Here is a 9,009-nt window from a genome sequence, read left to right on the forward strand (position 1 = left end):
TGTGTGTGTGTGTGTGTGTGTGTGTGTGTTTAACATTAGAAACAGTACCCTAGTCCCCGAATTGAGGATCCCTCCTTGCCTGTGGCTTGATTGGGGGTGAAGGGTATTTTAACTTCTTAGGGGTAGTTCCTGCTTTGGGTCATTCTATCTGATCCTATGGAAGAACAAAGCTAAAGCTGCCTTTCGTCTGTTATTTTATTTTTTTGAAGTTCAAATAAAGTTTACTAATTTTGGCCAAAAAAAAAAAAAAAAAGAAACAGTACCCTATGACTCAGCAGAGATATAAAAGAATGAATGAAATCTGCACATGAAGTACGTGCAATCATGCACAAGGACAGTACTAAGGGGCTTCAAGGTTCAAACAAGCATTGCTATGTGCCAAGTATTATGCCAAATTCTGGAGAAGACAGTAATAACAAGATGAAGTCTACAGAACTGGAAAGCACACTGGTGGATCTACAGTCTGCAGGCTGCTACCTCCCTATCCTTCTCCACACTCTCTCCTGGTTCTCTGTCCACCAGTTTTTGTTAGTCTCTATGCCGGTTTCTCTTCTTTCATCCATCCTTTAAGTCAGTAGTCCTCAAAGTGAGGTCTTGGGAACACCAGCATCAGCATCTCCTGAGAACTTGTTCAAGATGCAAATTCTCAATCCCTACTCAGACCTACTGAATCAGAAACTGTGGGGGTGGGCCCAGAAATCTGTGTTTTATCAAGGCCTCAGGTATTTCTTTTTTGTTTGTTTGTTTATATCCAAGTTAGTTAGCATATAGTGCAACAATGATTTCAGGAGTAAATACCTTAAATGTCCCTTGCCCATTTAGCCCACCCCCCTCCCACAAGCCTTCCAGTAACCCTGTTTGTTCTCTATATTTGAGAGTCTGTTACGTTTTGTCCCACACCCTGTTTTTATATTATTTTTGCTTCCCTTTCCTTATGTTCATCTGCTTTGTATCTTAAATTTATCATATGAGTTAAGTCCTATATTTGTCTTTCTCTGACTAATTTCACTTAGCATAATACCCTCTAGTTCCATCCACATAGTTGCAAATGCAAGATTTCATTCTTTTTGATTGCTGAGTAATAATCCATTGTGTGTGTATATATATATGTATACACATATACATATACATACATACACACACACACACATATATATACACACACACACACACACACACACAATCTTCTTTATCCATTCATCCATGGATGGACATTTTGGTTCTTTCCATACTTTGGCTATTGTTAATAGCGCTGCTATAAATATTGGGGTGCCTGTATCCCTTCGAAACAGCACACCTGTATCCCTTGGATAAATATCTAGTAGTTCAATTGCTGGGTCATAGGGTAATTCTATTTTTAACTTTTTGAGGAAGCTCCATACTGTTTTCCAGAGTGACTGCACCAGTTTGCATTCCCACCAGCACTGCAAAAGAGATCGTTGGGCCTCAGGTATTCCTAATGCATGCTCAAGTTTGAGAACCAATCTAAATTTAATCTAAGTGTTGATGTCCACAAGTTCCATTCCTTGTTCTTTTCAGTTCTCATTCTCCACTCTTCTGGGTAGTTGTATCTTCTTCTACTACCTCTATGTCACTATTACTATCACTATTAATAGCAACAGCTATCATTTATTAAGCATTTATAAGCTAGGCATTATGGTAATCATTGTGCACATTCTATTTATTTAATCTCCACAACTATTCTTTGGAGTATTATTAACCCCACTTTTCAGAAGAAATTAAGGTTTAGAGATGTTAAACAACTTGTCCAAGGTCACCTGACCCAACCAGTAAGTGAAATAGACAAGACTTCAGGTTTTCCTGATTCCAAAGTCCACACTGTTAACTACTACACTACTCCTAGAATAGTACTATTTTCTTGGCCCTATAGACTGTTACAATTATTCCTAAACTGCCTCATCAACTCTGGAGTAGAATTTCCAATCACCCAGTGGACCTCTCCAAACTCTACACAGGGACCTGATAATTAACATGCCATCATTTCTTCCCTCCACTGCAATTCTGTTGCGTCTCCTGTATTTTCTAATTTAATGTCATCATAATCACCAGTTACTAAAGCTAGTCACATCTTTAACTTCTCACTCTCTCTCACCACTAACTGGTCATAACATTTAGAGATTTTAACAACTCTCTATTAGAGAGATTTTAAAATATCTCTACAATCCATCCATGCCTGCTGTCCCTCTTCAGGCTCCCAGCATCTCTTACGTATACCCTAACCGGTCTGCTAGCCTCTCCATGCCAATGCAGCTCTGCACGGGAACTGCCAGTTAACTTTCTTATGAGTCCACTTTCCAAGGCCCTCCATCACCAACATGGGGGTTGGAATGGGAGGAGGGAAAATCTAGGGTTTTTAGAATGGAATGAAAACCCCTAATAGTTTGGCCGCAACCATATCTTTCCTGTCTCATCAAGAAACAATTCAAGGTTTTCCAAAAACCCTATTGATATTAATCTCTAGCAACTGTGCTTATGCTCTCCCCTCTTCCTGGACTGTGTGTTTTCCCTTTTACATGTGGCAAAATTCTACTTAACCTGCAGGGCTATGTTCTATCCTCTTCTTTTTAAAGCTTTCCCTGATTCTATCAATTTTTTTTCCTCCAAAGTGATCAATGCCCTCAGCATTTTACTTATTCCAAGGTGATTAACTCTTATCATAACATCCCAAGTTTAGGGGTTTGTCTCGTCTAATGAACACGTAGTAACTCACAGGGTTTGGGCTTACCGTGTCATGTTCTTTGTCTTCCCAGCACCCACCACAGTATCTAGCCATAGCCAGCACCCAATAAATATTTGCTGAGTTGTTAAATAATGCAACATTTGGTGTTGCAACTTTACACATGGTAGGTTAGCAATTCAGCTTCAGGTTTAATGGGCTTGAAGAATTTCCACATAACAACAAAAGATATTATGAAGAACAAAGGTTCGATACTCAGCAGCAACATCTTTAATTTTCTCAAATCTTTTTGTCAATGCTTTTTAGCATCCTTCTTCAAACAGACTCCTTTCCCAGCAAACGTTACTTGTATATTTTACAGAATCAGAGGTTAAGTACAAACCTCACAGGGCACTCTAAAAGATAATCCCAAGCAAAACTGTGTCACTGAGAATAGCTGGATAATTGCTTTGGGTACATCATTTCAGATTTCCAGTGGAAAGGCCCAAGCACACTAGGTAGATTTTAGAAATGGGGACACGCGCTGCTGACAAAGTACATAAGATACACTCACATTAATGAGGCATTTATTCAAATTAGTAATTGACATCAGAAGTATACAACAACCCAATCCTGATTCAACCATAATATCCCTTAATTTTAAGTAAGGATAACACGTATTCTTGTCTAAGACTATTCTAACACAATTTCCATTCCACCTAGCAAGCAGCCCCTATCTTGTTATCAGTGAGTGCCTTAGTCTTAACACTTTTCCTTCCCAATCTGCTAAACCTTCTCTCTCCAACATCTCCCTATCAGAGACCTTAAACTCCACTCACCAGACATGTAGGTCTCCTCAATATCTCCCTCATCAAGCACATTCACACAATTTTCTCAACATGATTCCTTACCTCTTCTCTAATTCAAATTTTATAGCTCTTTCAAAGACCTGATCAAATCTTACCTCTTCCAAAGAGTTCATTAACTCAGCCCACCATAGGTCTTATCTTTTCTAAATTTCTACTGCACTTAAAGTATAGCATCTCACATAGCACCTGTTTACATACTGCCTCATTTGGTTTCATAATGATTTGACATATTTTTGCTCATACATTTGACATACACATAACAAACTATTTGCTTTTTTTTTTTTTTCTAAGTAGGCTTCACACTCAGTGAGGAGCCCAATGCGGAGTTTGAACTCACCATCCTAGGATCAAGACCTAAGATGAAGAATCACACTTAGCCAATTGTGCCCAGACTATTTACACTTTTTTAGAAATGTATTTATTTATTTTTATTTTAGAGAGAGAGCATGAGCAGGGGAGAAGGGTGGAAGACAGAGAGAATCTTAAGCAAGATCCATGCTCAGTGTGGAGCCCGATTCAGGGCTTGATCTCATGAAAGTGAGATCATGACCTAAGCAGAAATCAAGAGTCTGACGCTGCACTGACTGAACCACCCAGGCACCCCCAGTCTATTTGCTCTTTATCAAAAAAAGCCAGGTTTTCTATGTCATTTGTACCCATATAACTCTTTTCCCTTTTCCCACATATAACATGATGGGGGGGGGGGGGGGGCGGGGGGGAGAACGGATATTAACTCCTTGATGGACTAAGCTAGATTCATTGATAAACACTCATACACAGTGTAATATATGACAAATACCTTATTGCGTGCCTACTCTGTGGCAAAACTTGTGTAGATGCTGAAGAGAACGCCATGAATAAAAAAGACACGACACCTGTCCTAAAAGCTACCTAGTCCAGTGAGCAAGAGACACTGAATTTCCAGTACTCTAGGTGCTACAGAGCAAGATTACTGGTTCCAAGACGTAAGCACCTCAGGCAGCATACTTCACAGATCCTCAGTTACGAAACTGAACCACAAAATTTTAGAGCTGAACGAAAACTTACAAGTTATGTTTCTTCAATTTTCTTGCACAGATCCTGATTAAATTTCAGTATCATCTACCTCTGTTCTAGGCATTGCCTTAATCAAAAGTCAGAAAATACCGACTTTTTCCCTATCTTCAATACTCTTTTCTCCCAAGGATGGCAACTACAATCACCACACATTGACTCACGAGGGGAGCCAGCGCATTGAGAGCACTGGGCTGATGATTTGCTACACCTTCACACTCAGGCTTGTCTGTCCACCAACATTTTCCAGCCCACACGTTGAAAAGAATCTGTATTTTGTGCCTAGGAAACAGGACGTCTGTACTTCTATTAAAGAAAATAAAAAACAGTGCCTCCATACTTTTTTTGGCCCTAGTAATGACAGAAACACAACAGGTTCTGAGAAATAAAACAGCTGATTTGAGTCCAGAGGGAAGTGAGAATTTAGGATGGATATCTGCCCCCTGGCCTTAAAATCTGTAGCAACGTGACAGAATGCCTAGGGCAAAGTTGTATGCGTGCATTACGCACGTGCACACACATGTGAAGTTGGAAACTCCAGGCAACAGGTTAGCTGCCCCCTATCAGTACTGACAATCGCCTTCCCCAGGTCGTGGGTGTGTCTGACGCCGCACGCAGGCACTGATTCACAACTCTCTCCATAACAACCGGCTCCTCCTCGGAACCCAGCCAGGGCAGGGGCGAGGAAGGCCCCAGCAGTGCCAAACTTTCCGAATCCCAGCCCTACTACGTCCCCGGTTCCACCTCCTCCCCATCCCGGTCAACCTCGTCTCAGGCAGGCTGCGAGGCTGTTCTGGGAACCCGGGCTTCTCCTGATTCCGACTCCTCTGTCGGGGAGCCTGGCAAAGCCACCTCGACGCCCCCAGACACCTACTTCCCACTACACCTTCCGGGAACACACAGTCTCCGTCGGCACCTCGCTGCCGCTTCCCGGAGCGCCAGCGCCTAGGAACTGACCCTCGCCAGCCCCCGTCCCCTCTCCTTCCCCGCCCCCGGAAAAAGCGGCAGAGGGGCGTGGAGCGGCGCGCGCGGGTACTGTGGGGGTGCGCGTCTCCGCGCCCCGGGCCCGCGCAGCAGGTGCGGCCAGGCCCCACCTCCCCTGCGAGGTCCCGGCTACTCACCCCAACGATGTTTCTCTGCGACCTAGCCGCCCGCACGGACGCCTCTTCCGCCTGCTCCGCACCCCCCTTATAGCCACCGCCCCCTCGGCCGCTGCCGTCGCCGCCGTCCTCGCCGCCGCCGCCGCCGCCGCCGCGGCGCGCGTCCGCCTTCACGCACACCGCCGTGGCCGCGCACGCGCCTCTGCGCGCTGGCGTCACTTAGCAACCGGTCGGCGGCGGGCGGGATCCGACGGTTTAGGGCTCGGATGTGGCCTTTGGCGGGTTTTGCGCCGTTTCCCCACCCGCCCGACCCGTCGCCCTCCTGAGTTGGGGGCCCCAGGGTGTGGCTGCCCTGCCGGCACCTGGCTCCGGGTAAGCACGTCACCATACGTCACTGTGTGGTGTCACCGATCGCGTCACGGCAGATGGGAAGGTCCCCGTCGCGAGGTTCCAGGGCGCCTGTGGCGGAAAGAGCAGCTGCCTTGTCCAGACTGGCGCGGATCCTATGGGCTACTTCTGCAAAGTGCAGGAAGGTTATACAAAAGTGGGACCAAAGGGAGCTGAGGGTGCGGTTAACGCGGAAGACTGCTGAGTGACACTCGTTAACCCAGCAACAGGGTGTGATGGATCGAGCCTTGAATTCCCGTTTCCTCATTTTGTAAATGGGGTAACGGTACCCATCCTGCCTACATTGAGGAATTGTGAAGCTAAGATAAAATACTGTATGCGGAAGTTCTTTGTAAAGTATAAAGCCCATTAGACTTTAAAATATTTTTGTTAGAAGGCAGTCGAGCAGGAGCAGATGAGAGCATGGACTTTGGAGTCAGAAACGTAACTTTAAGTCTGATCCTGGCTGATGTTGGATAGTCAGTTTTGCTTGACGCTTGGGCAAACTGGGGTACCAGGGTTTGGAGACTAACCAAAAAGGACATAATTTCAGGCAAAAGGTGTTTTATGAGCAAAGGTATGGAAGTGAAAAATGGACAGTAAAGAGGTTAAGTCTTGAGGCAGAGAGGCCAGTATTGAGGCCATTGCTGTATTCCAGTTAAGCGATAAGAGTCTTAACAAAGGTATTGGCAGTAGGAATGTAGGGAAAGGAATAGATGCGAGTGCTATTAAGGTGGTAGAATTGACAGTACTGAGTGGGAGGTTGGGGGATACGTGAGTAGACCAAGTTTCTAGTATGGGTGCCATAGTAGATGGTGGAACCGTTTCACAAGATGGGAAGAAAAATGAGTACAAAGTCTCTGTACTAAGTTAATAGATAGTGGTGTTGACAGCCTCGGAGGATGATCAGATTTGTGGGATGAGATGATGATGAGTTCAAATATAGATATATTTGTTGGGGAAACACTCTCCACTCATGATGTCTCTTTCCATCTGGAGTGAATCCATTAAAATAACACTCCTGGCCTCTCACTGCACCTGCCCCAGCTCACTCCTCCCTGGAGCAGTAACTTTCTGATGGTGATTTTAAAAGGAAAAACTAGGGGCACCTGGGTGGCTCAGTAAATTAAGTGGTTAAGCTAAGTGTTAAGCACCTGACTGTTGGTTTCAGCTCAGGTCATGACCTCACAGTTTGTAGGTTCAAGCCCCATATCGGGCAGGGTGCAATGCCCTGGTGTTCTCCTGTTCTGGAAGACCAGGACCTGGGGTGGGGTTGACGGTGCCCGGTCCAGGACTACAAAGTTAGTAAACCTATTTAATTTCAAAGTTTGGCATTATGAAGCTTGCTATCCACAGGCAATATTCAATACCAACTTTGCCAGTTGTATCATACAGAGTAATGGCCCCCCCAAGGATGTGCATGCCCTAATCTCCAGAATCTGAATATGCTCCCTCCCTTCCATGGCAAAAGGGACTTTGCAAGGTGTGATTAAGTTAAGAATCTTGAGATGGAGAGATTATCTTCGATTATCTGGCTGGGCTTTGAGGCAGGAAGGTCAGAATCAGGGATAGAGATATGATGAAGGAAACCAAGGTCAGAGAGAAAGAGAGATTTGAAGACTCTGCACTGCTCGCACTGAAGATGGAGCCAAGGAATGCAGACAGCTCTGCAAGCCGGAAAAGGCAAGGGAATGGATTCTTCCTTAGAATGCAGAAAGAACGCAGCTCTGCCGATACCTCGATTTTAGAGGAGTTCTGATCTCCAGAACTCTAAGGTAGTAAATTTGTGTTCTTTACTAAGTTTGTGGTATTTGTTACAACAGGAATAGGAAACTAATAGTGGGTAGTAAAGATGATGGTTGGTCTTCTGCCACATTCTCCTTTATCTGAAAAAGAAGGGTGCAAGTTTCTCAGGTTCCCTCAAAGACTGCTGCATTGTAACTGTGACTTGATGGAGGGAACCTCCATATCCGGAGGAAAACATCCAATAAGCAGTTGAATTACACAGATCTATGAATGAGGAGAGAAGCTGAGTCAAAATAAAATAGATTTAGAGGACATTAACTTGTAATTGGTAATTTAAGTCCTAGGCATGGATGAGATCAATCAGGAGAAAATCTAGAAGAAACAATAAAAAGGACCAAGGAATACAGTCCCAGGAAGCACTGACTTTAAAGGGAAGTGACAATGGGGGGTGGGGGAGAGGGGAAAGTGGGTGATGGGCATTGAGGAGGGCACTTGTTGGGATGAGCACTGGGTGTTGTATGGAAACCAATTTGACAATAAATTATATTTAATATAAATAAATAAATAAATAAGTAAATAAATAAATAAATAAATAAATAAATAAATAAAAAATAAAGGGGAGTGACAGATGAACAGAAGCCCACAAAGAAGTCTGAGGAACAATGGCCAGAGAGATAAAAGAGCTAGGTGAGCATAATGCCTCAAAAGCCAAGGTTGGAAGGAATCGCCAGATGGAGATGGGGTCATCAGAGTCAGAGATTACAAACAGGTTAAGTATATCAATGGCTGAAGAGCACTGACTAGATTTAGCAACATAAAAGGGATTGGTGACCAATAATAATGGCTTTAGTAAAGTAGTGGATATAGACATCAAATGACTGGGGTCTGAAAGGCAGGTGAATATAGTGGATTGGCCTTCGGACTGGTTGATGGGAGTTTGAGACTCTAGTCTTGCTTGGTTCTGGCAGTTAACTAGCTGGATAACCTTGGGCAAATTACTTAACTCTTCCAGGCTTTGGTTATCTCCTGTGCCGAAGGAGAGATCAGGCTGAGCCTATGATTTTCACATAAATTCCTAGATAATCCCCCCCAACTTTATATTAGACTCATTTGCTTGTAACAGCACACTTCAAATCCTACTTAGATTATTTCACCAAACATTGAGTGTTAGTATATT

The 9,009-nt window shown here is 44.0% G+C and overlaps 1 protein-coding gene across 3 annotated transcripts in view; it reads right to left on the reverse strand.

Annotated features, from left to right (window-relative positions):
* The window catches only part of BTBD9 (BTB domain containing 9), a 415,896-nt gene extending 407,646 nt beyond the window's left edge, over positions 1–8,250 (reverse strand). The window contains exon 1 of one of the 3 annotated variants that reach the window (XM_043591300.1): positions 5,721–8,250. The gene's annotated coding sequence lies outside the window, so the exon portion shown is untranslated. Of the gene's footprint in view, positions 1–5,473; positions 5,555–5,720 lie in introns of those variants that run through there. The other 2 variants (XM_043591301.1, XM_043591302.1) reach the window with 2 other exon arrangements.
* Between the last annotated feature and the right edge of the window lie 759 nt (positions 8,251–9,009).

Source organism: Prionailurus bengalensis, chromosome B2 (genome assembly GCF_016509475.1).
Source record: "Prionailurus bengalensis isolate Pbe53 chromosome B2, Fcat_Pben_1.1_paternal_pri, whole genome shotgun sequence".
Lineage (NCBI taxonomy): Eukaryota > Metazoa > Chordata > Mammalia > Carnivora > Felidae > Prionailurus > Prionailurus bengalensis.